The following is a 10776-nucleotide window of genomic DNA, read 5'->3' as shown; positions in this document are numbered from 1 at the left end:
TAAAGTGATAGGCATTTCTTTATCAAAAACTCTCAATGTAGGTGATTGAGTTATTTTTTCTTTTAAAATTGTAAATGCTTTGTTTTCATTTTCCCCCCAATTCCAAGAATTATCTTTTTTAGTTAACTCTCTTAGAGGGGCTGTGATTTCAGCAAACCGTGGAATAAATTTGCTTATGTAGTTACACATTCCAAGAAATTTCTGTACCCCTTTCACGTTTTTTGGTGGTTCTAATTTAAGAATTGTGTTTACATTATCAGGGTCGCAACTTATGCCTTTTTCAGACAAAATTAATCCTAAGAATTTAACTTGATTTATTCTGTATTGGACCTTATTTTTATTAAACTTAACATTAAATCTTTTTGCACGATCTATAACTGTTTGTAAAACTCTATCATGTTTTTCCAAAGTAGTTCCTGAAATAATTATATCATCAAAATAGGTCTCTACTCCTTCTATGTTATTAAAAATTGAAAACATTAAATTTTGCATTATTTCTGGAGCAGATGATATACCAAATGGCATTCGTAAGAACCGATATACTCCAAACGGTGTTCCGAAAGAACATAATTTGCTACTTTGTTTATCTAGTTTCACTTGGAAAAACCCATCTTTCATATCCAAGACTGAGAAAAACTTTTTTCCTGCTAATCTACTACAAATTTCTTCCAGAGATGGAATTTGACATTTTTCTCTTATTATGTACTGATTTAAATATCTTGGATCCAGACAAAGTCGTAAACTTCCATCTGGTTTTTGAACTACTACTAGATTATGGCACCATTCTGTTGGTCCTTCAACTTTTTCTATAATTTTATTACTTTCTAGTTTATTTAGAGCTATTTTCAGCTGTGGTTTAATCGATTCTGGAATTCTCCTTAGCGGTTTTATTATTGGTTCAGCATCATCTTTTAATTTAATTTTACACATGCCTATATTCCCTAAACCCTCAAACACACTTGAATTTTCTTTTATAAATTGGGTTTTATCCTTACTAACTTGGACATTTATTTTATCAACTCTTTTTATTAAACCTAATTTTAAACAATCTTCTAAACCTAGGATCGGTATTGCTCTACTTTCTTTTATAATTACAAACCTAACCTTACTTTCTTTTTCATTTATATTACATTTTAGATTAACTGTCCCTAATGGTTTTATTTTATTTCCGTTATAAACTACTAATACAGTGTTTGTTTTTTCTAAAACTAGATTGTTTTTTAAATTATTTTGTAACAGATCAAATGGCAGAATTGAACATTCGCTACCCGTATCTAGTTTGAAAACAATATTTTTTCCATTTACATCTATTTTCTGTGTCCATTGTTTAACATTTTTATCATTATTGATTATGGAATCTAATCTAATATACTTATCATCCTCCTCGGTGCTTTCTTCTTCTGCATTATGGCTTTCTTTGACATCTCGGACATTCTTCTTATTTGTTTGTTTCATATTAAACTTGCACACCTCGGCAAAATGATTTTCTTTTTTGCATACCATACAAGTCTTTCCGTACGCTGGACACTGTCTTGGCTTGTGATTTCGATTGCAGTATTTGCACTTAAACTCCTTTTCTTTCTTGTTCTTGTTTTTTCCATCCATTTTCTTTCCTCCTTGCTTGATGTAACTAACCATATTTCCTTCTCCTTCTTCTTTAGTTAATACTTTTAGTTGTCTTTTAGTCACTTCCGAAGCTCTGCAATACTCTATGGCAGTTTTCAAGGTAAGTTTAGGTGTTCGGAGCAACCTTTCTTGTAAATCTCTGTCATTTATTCCTATAACGATTTTGTCCTTCAATAGCCCTTCTTCTAATTGTTCAAAGTTACATGCTTGAGCTAATGTTCTAATATCAGTTAAAAAGTGTTCGAAGTCTTCACTCTCACCTTGAAATCGATTAAAAAACTTAAATCGGTCATATGTTTCATTTCTTACTGGAGCACAGTGTTGTTTAAAAGCTTCTACTACTGTAGTGTATTTCTTCTTCTCTTCTTCGGATAATCCCAACTGTCGAAACACAACTTGCGCTTCTTCTCCAGCTATATTCAGAAAAATCGATACTTTCGTTTCGTCATCCTTTTTGTCATATCCTGATGCTTTCATAAAGTACGATAAGCTTTCAAGGAATTGATTGAAATTTCTTTCAATATTTTCATCGAATTTCAGCGAATTCGGAGGCTTGAAGCACGCCATTTTCTTATTAACTTTTTTTTAGGTTCGAACAGATCTCGTTTTCTCGCGGCTTCTTTTTTTTTTTTTTTCTCCTTTTCCTTTTCTTTCTTCTTTTTCAGTTCTCAGGTGTTTCACCTGACACCATGTAACAACTTGAATTAAACGACTTGTTTTAAAAGTACTTAGTTGTTTTATTATTATAAAAATATCTTACACTCCATCTTATACATGTTGTCTCTCACTTCTTCTAAAAAGGACCGAGAGCCCTCTATCGACACACCACGACATCTATCTTAAAGTTAACTGACTAACGTACTACAGCTTTGTTTGTTCGGACTGCACTACTTACACGAAGCAGTTTAGTGCAGATGTTGTATGTTCGTTGGGGATAGTGCAGTTTAGTGCAGCTGCACTCATACTGTTCGTTGGGCCATGCGTAGTGCAACTTCGTGCAGTCGGTGCAAGTTAGTGCAAATTTTGTTGCACCTGCTTTCGATTAAGTTCAATAAGTGCAGTGTAATTCAGTGTAACGAAAATGGCGGAATATTTGAAAGCGTGTTTTGTAATAATTAATATACACATTAAATATTTAGAAATAAAACTTTATAATTAATATTTGTTGTATTAGAGAACACAGTACATTAAACCAAAGTATAGGCAGTAGAAAATGGACAAGATAGTAGATAGATAAATTATAAATTATTAGGCAAAGGAAGAATTCCAAATCAGCCAGTCATTGTTAAGGCCAAATTCTTCTCGAACACTGCAGAAGATAAAATTAAAGCTGTTGGTGAAGTTGTAATAAAATTATTATAAAAAGAGAAAATTATTACTATAAAGTTATATTTTTTGACATTAACATAACCTTAACATATACACTTTTTTTTGATAAAAATCTGTTCGTTGCGACCACGTTTATACACTTTTCTGACCTGCACTAAGTTGACATGACATTACACTTACTTACACTTCATTGCACTATGACGTCATACGAGTGCCATGTCGTGCAAAGTAGTGCAGTACCAACGAACAAAGCTAATAACATGATCAGCTGTCAACATCTGCTTATTAATTTAAAATTATCCAAACTACCACTACATATTGAGATATGCAGCCAATGTTACACAGGTCACGTGAGTTACGATAATTAATTAACACAGTGTATATGTCTATTACCACTTAACTAAGAGACATGAATTTTTTTTCTTATTTTTACCAGAACAAGTATGGGTTGGCCTCTTACCCGGTACCCGCTTGACGTTGAGTTTCGGGACCCTGTATGTATACAGAACGCGTCATAAGTACTTGGTTGCCTATCTTGCGAAAAATCTTAGGGGAGGAGCACCGTTTAAAAGTCTGGCGCGCCACATTTTCCCGAATTTTGATTACTTAATATCATAATAAGTAATTAATATTTTATTGCAAGGTACCATTGGATTTGTATTTTTAGGTTTATTAGAAAATGTTACAGTATATAGGATGTTCCATTTTTAAAAAACAAAGTTGACCCATTTTCCGGAAAGACTAAAAGTGTAAAACAATTTTTTATGCAAAACTATTTGGGTTAACCCGTGTGAAGTTACCCATAAATTCCATCCATAAAAAAACTTTTTTGTTTGTGTATGGATTTTAATGATTAATAGCTCATTAGAAAGATCTCGTAGAGTAGAGCCTTACATAGTTTTGGCGGCGCAGATTTTGGGTGGGAATACCTTAGTTTCGTGAAAAACAGTAAAATGTATAAAAAAATTCTCGAACTTTAGAATCCCAAAAATTGAAAACTAATTGACATAATATCAGGAATGATTAAGAAATCAGAATGTGTATACTATCTTCTACACAAAAGTGAATTTTGGTCGTCCCTAAATCATATGAGTAATTAGAAAAGTGCAACAAAACACGAACCCGTTTCCAGACGTACGTGGTGCCAGGCGGTTCTTTGAAAACCAAAAGCATATCCATAAGTAGCGCTGCCGAAACCACGTTCCTGTCAGGCATAAGAAAAACTGATATTAATCACGACTATCAGAAGTTATTCTTACCAGTGATGGGCGCTTTGTAAAATGGGTATTTATCTGGGTATTTATCCCGGCCCAGGGTAAATACCCAAACAGTACATATAAAAGAGATACAAGTAAAAATATAACAGATTCGGACAAAAATGTAGAGGAATATGATGAAATGGGCGTTTGAGACGAGGAATTGTCAACGATCGAAGACGTATTATAATCAGGTAACCACTACTCATTCTTCATTCTTGCGACGATGATGGGCCCAGTTCCACTTGAGCTTTGCCAAAATGTTGACCGCATTATTTACGCCAGTTCTTCTTCGTAGGTCTTCATTTAGTATGTGGTCCCTCAGGGTTACACCCAGCATCGACCTCTTCATCTTTCTTTGCGTTACTTTGGGCCTCCTGGTAATGGCCACCGTTAATGTTAAAGTTTCGGAACCGTATGTCATAATCAAAATATGCAGGAATATCGCTCATAAAGATGTCTCTAAATTTCCTGTAGGTTGCCCATGCGAGTATCATCCTTCTGTTTAGTTCGCTTGTTTGATTATTATCTCTCGATACACGAACCTCATGGCCAAGATATATGGCTGCGATGCGAACCAACTGAGATGAGTACTTTAAGAGGAATAGTGGAAAAGACAGGAAGAGATAGAGTTAGGAACAAAATTGTAAGAGAATTTTTTTGGAATCGGAGATGTCATGAGATTTGCTAGAGGAAAAAATAAAAAAAATTTAATGAATACTTCCAAAGAATGGAAGAAACCTGGATGATTGAAACAGCAAGAAGATTAACACAAGATTAACTAGAAAGAGATCCCGGGAGACCAGGAAGTTGGATTTCCAGCTCTAATGAAACACCGTGAATGATGCGTAAAAAAACAGGTTACAACCTGAATAAAAGAAGAAGAATAATAAGATCTTAAACGAACTACTTAATTTTCAATTGGAAATCAACAATCTTATGGATCTTGAAATCTTGGATTTGATGGAAGTGCAATATGACTAGAAAAGAATCAAACAACAAGAATTAATGAAGCACAAAAACTTAATTTAGTTATTTATATTAGACTTATACTCAATTCAGAACATTCAAAGTTGTTTTTCAAGCATTAAAGAAATCTTCTAAAGAAACTTTCCCGAAATATATGGAATGTGTATAAATTCGTTAGACAGTTAAGACAAAGGCACAAATCGCACACAGCTCTATGCTGAGATGGAACAGGAAAAGTAATATGTGATAATGAAGTGAATAACATTTGGAAAAATTATTTCCAAAACCTGTTAAGCATAGAAACTGATTTAGAAATAGACAGCAGTCCGTCACACCAAAGAAAGGATAGTGTCATGGAACCTATATCAATCAGTGAGGTTCAAAACGCAATCACTGCGTCAAAACATGGAAAGGCATCAGGGATTAATGACATACAATCGAAAGTATTCAAGATAAAAGTATTCATTATCACCAATATTGATGTTAGAGTTTTTAACAAGATTTGTCCTAAATTTTGTTGATATTTAGCCTGACTCTTGCACACGCCTCCTGTATACGTTCAGCATCAGTTTCATCTTTCCAAGGCAATCAGAAATAAGGACTATATCGTCCGCGTAGCTCAAATTACTTAGGTATTGCCATCAATGTTTATACCTTTTTGGGTCTAATCCAGTTGTTTAAATCCACTCTCCAGGACTGTGATGAACAATTTGAGTTCAACATTATATCGCCTTGTCTTATCCCACGCCCAATGATTATTCGGTCAGTACTTTCATGCAATTTTACCGTCAATGTTGCATTCTTGTAAATGTTATAAATAAGTTTGGTGTATCGATAATGGATCCTGCATTCTTGAAGTACTTGCAAAACTGCCTTCAACTCAATTCAAATCAAATTTTATAAATACCTCTAAATACCCATCTTGGGTAAATAGCCCCGGGTATATATCCAGGTAATTTTCCCTTGAAAATAAATACCCAGGTATTTAACAACACTGATTCTTACACTAACTGAATAAAATTTGCCATTTAGAGGAAAATCTGATGTATTTTGATTTAACTTGGGTTTTTGCATAACTAACAGCTGAAATATTTGAATTACCAATACCTACTACTGATATATTCGTCTTGTTTGTAATTAGACCTAATTTAGTGCACAGATCTTGTGTCATAAAATTAGATTGTGACCCGCTATCTAGCAATGCTCTACAATTATGAATATTTCTGCGTTTATCAATTATACCAATTATTGCTGTTGACAATAAACATTGAACATTATCTTTGAAAAAAGCATGTGATGTTACAGTCTTAGTCTGAATTTTATCTATATCAGCTGATGATTTTACATCAATATGAAGTAAGGTATTATGTCTTTTGTTGCATCATTTGCAAAAAATCGCTTTACAATCGTTTGCCCAATGTTTGTCTTTCAAACAATTGATACATAATTTTAATTTTTTTATTTGATGTAATCTATCTGGTACATTCATACTAATCAACTTGGGGCATGTAAAGATAAAATGTGACTCATCACAAATTAAACATTTTTTATGAGTTGTTACATATGAATGTACCTTTTTAGTGATGGATACTTGTTGATTTATATTGAAATTACTAATAGATTTATTGATTGTTTCTAATAATTGGCACTTATTGGATAAAAACGTAGTGAATTCCGTCATAGTAGGCAAATTTTGTCGCAATGAAGATTCCCACTCTCGTAATGTTGCAGAATCCAACTTCTCACAGATCATATGGATCAAGAGCAAATCTCATTGTTCAACAGGCTGTTGTAAAGCTTTTAATGCACGCAAATGTTTCAAGGTGTTGTCCAAAAGTGTTCATAATTGACTGTGACATTCTCTTTTTAGTTGTGGTAAATTAGTTATTCCCTTTATATGATTATTGATTATTAAACGCTTATTCTCGAAATGATTTTTTAATAAATCCCATGCGACATTTTAATTGGAAGCTGATGCTTCTAATGAATGAATAACCTTTGCTGCATTACCTACCTTTTAAACATAATTTAATTAATAATTTTAATAATTTTTAATAATTTAATTAAATTAATAATAATTTGAATTAAAGAATACCTGTCTCTCTTAAAAATCGATGATTTTTTTTAATTGGTAGGAAATGACTCAAAAGATGTGTTAATGATAAAAAAAAAGTGCGCAAAAGTTGCGATTTGACGTTTCTTTTTGGAAGTTCGAAGCAATGTTAAATATACATTTTCGTATTAAATCCTAACCTGAAATTGTTTAATTTATAGCCACGCACTAAATAAAAAGTTATTTTCACTAAACTTGTTGAGATTACAACATATTTACGGATGAAAACCTTATTTCTTAGGCTATCAATGAATAACGACAATTACCTGTTGTTAGATAGAATTGTTTCTACCAAATGTGTGTTAATAGACTTTATGTTAATAGATTGTGTATCAATTGATATGTATATTGTAAATATAAATGATAAATAAGTATAATAGCTTATTTAATAGTACCTTACTTAAGTTAAAATAGTTTATCTTCACGGTTTGGTTATATAGTTAACAATAGTAAAAAATGAAAGTCGGTGACGAATATTCGTCGTACGAAGAGTTGGAAGAGGCTTTAAAGATATATAAAAACAGTGTTTCTAACGAATACTGGATTCGAGATGCTAGAACAATAGCAAATCAAAAAAGAAGATTTCCTGTCACCGTCGACAAAATAAATGAAAGCCTTAAATACTATTACATAAGATTAACGTGTGTAAAGGGAGGCAGACCTTTCAAATCAAAAAATGACCATTCATCAAGAAAGTGCACAACTTTAAAACAGGACTGTGAAGCTACGATTTTCCTACGTTTAAGTCCTTCTCAAAAGACACTTAAAGTAGTTGAATTGAATGAAAAACATAATTATCAAACATCCAAGTCCTATTTTGAGTCTCTTTCTCAGCAAAGACTAAAATTGCCAAAAACTGTTAAAGAATAGGCTAAAGAATGTTTAAAAGCAGGTGCCAACAAAAAAATTGTATTAGACCAGATTCACCAACAAACAGGATGCAAAATCACTTTAAAAGACTTGACTTAACTTAACTAGACGGACTGAAAAAAAGAGTTTTGCAGAATGTGTTGACTCGTTGAAAAATACCTACAAATGTAGCAGTATTGAAGTATGGGTTGATGAAAATTTAATCTTTAAAGGATTATATTTTCAAGGCAAGAGGATGAAGAAATACTTTGAAGCTTTCCCTGAGATACTTACAGCAGCCTACTAGTTGATAAAGATGAAGAAGTCTTGAATTTCTTTATAGAAAATTTCAAAAAATATGATCCCACTTGGAACAAAGTTTAAGTTGTAATGTCAGACAAGGATAGGACAGAGAGAAAAGTTTTTGCGAAACATTTTCCAAACGCAAAGTTCATGATTTGCCTATTTCATGTATTTCAAATATTTAAGAGAGAGATTTCTGCTAAAGAAATGAATATTACAACCAGTGAAGCCAAAAGAGCAAACTGTTTCTACAAAAATTAACTTACGCTAAATCAGAGCATGACTATGACACAATTTACAAAGAAATGATAGACAATGTACCTGAAATTGTAAAAGATTATTATGAAACAAACTGGGCCCCTATTACAGATCAATGGGTAAAATATCTGTCTTTCCAAAATTTATGTCTATCAAATATTACAAACAATCGGTTGGAGAACTTAAACTCTAATTTAAAAAGCGTAATAAGCCGATATAGCCCTCTAGAAGATTTTATCAAGCACTTGTTTGTTTACATAAACAGCTTCTGTGCTTGACAAGACGTCAAAATCTCACAAATGTTAAACAAGCGTTTGGCAAAGCCGTTTAAAATTGGATCTGTGAAAGCGTTATATTGCGAACTTTTGACTACATTTGCATATGAAAAACGGCTTGAATTGTCAGATTCATGTACTGACTTCAAAAATATTGAGGATGACACATTTTTGGCTATATCGACAGAAGGACTGTTAAAAATAACACCATTAGACTGTGAGTGCATGTTTCGTAAATCCAATCAGTTACCCTGCAGTCATATATTTAAATGCAGAAAACTTTTATCATTGTCTTTATTCGAATCAAGCTTATATCTAAACAGATGGACGAGACGGTATTCTGAACAAATACTACAAGAATGTGAAAGTAATTTGTCAATTAATTTTGAATTGGTTGAGACAGCAAATACCAAGGATATAACACTTAAATTAATCAATACAAAACCAAAATCTATGACTAGTCACCAAAAATTCAAAATGATTGATGACCAATATTTCACAAAAGATTAGATTTTATTCAAAATGTTATTAAGCTCTGGTCTGAAGGAAAAGATACTGCTTTAAACAATATTTTCTCTGAAAAGTTTGAAAAAGAGGAAGACATTAAAAATAATGCTTCTGTAAACATTGAAGAAATAAATAATAATAAAACTAATGAACCACAGGAAGACTACATTTACTTCGAAAACACAGGAATAGAAATAGAGTATATTGAAGAAAACGCACAGGTACCTGTATTTGGTCCTTCTACTGAGGAAGCAATTCAAATACCAGCTGAACAAACAAAAGAAATTATCAGTTTTTTATTAGCCAAGAAGAAACATTGCAAACAAAGAAAAACGAACAGATAACTGAAGAGAAAGAAAAACAGAATATCCGAGAAGAAACTAGAGAAGGGCTGAAAACTGAAAAACAACAGATTAGTGGAGAGCCGATTGGTGAATTAATGACAATAATAGAGCAGATTACTGAAGACAAACAGGATGGACAGCAAATTAAACAAAAAAAGATTGTTCGAAATCTAGACAGTGAAGATCAGGCTGAAATAAAGATATTAATATTATTACTTCCCATCCTGTTAGATTATGTAAATAAAAAACTTTGCTTTTCAGAAGGGTATCTTTTATTTTCGGCTCTACCGGTTTCGACTAATTCTTTTTAGTCATCTTCAGGAGCAATAGCCACGTCAGTTATACTTTCAATTTTCGAAATCTGGAATCATCTCTTCTTTCATCAGTACTTTCTTGAATTATTCGTTCTTAAATGTTGTTAAAATTTTCTCTATTTTTATGTTTTTCCTTATTTTTAGCTCACGTTGAATGTTATTATTAGTAATGGTTGCTTTATCTTAGATAAAGCAATTAAGATAAAGTATTTACATGAAATAAAGATACTTAAAGATCAGATAACTAAAGTACAAGTTACTGATGAGCACAAGGCTATGGAAGAAATAAATCTTAATAATATAAAAATGCCTGCAAAAATGAAAAAAAAGGGTAGACCTAAGGGGTTAGGCAATACTGTCATAGGTAAGAAATTAATTAAAAAAAGCATGTAAGTGATTCTTAATAAAAAAGGTTTTTCTAGTCAATTGATGTTTTATTTTTATTTTATTGTTCCTACTCCCTTTTGTATAATATAAGTTAGACGGCTAGCTCAGAGATGGCCAGTTCAGAAACCAGCACCGGCAGCCGATTTGGCAACGGAGGCACTCCCTAAAAATTAATATTAAACAAGACGTGTACATGGTTACAAAATAATAATAAAAAAATAACCCGTGTGACGATGGCAACAAACT

General features: G+C 32.3%; 1 pseudogene; it reads left to right on the top strand.

The window, feature by feature from the left end:
• The first annotated feature begins 7122 nt into the window (after positions 1–7122).
• On the top strand, positions 7123–10590 carry LOC139432681 (uncharacterized; annotated as a pseudogene).
• Positions 10591–10776: the final 186 nt, after the last annotated feature.

Source organism: Onthophagus taurus, chromosome 2 (genome assembly GCF_036711975.1).
Source record: "Onthophagus taurus isolate NC chromosome 2, IU_Otau_3.0, whole genome shotgun sequence".
In the NCBI taxonomy this organism is placed as follows: Eukaryota; Metazoa; Arthropoda; class Insecta; order Coleoptera; family Scarabaeidae; genus Onthophagus; species Onthophagus taurus.
The sequence above is the reverse complement of the archived record's forward strand: the minus strand, read 5'-3'. Positions and strand labels throughout refer to the sequence as shown.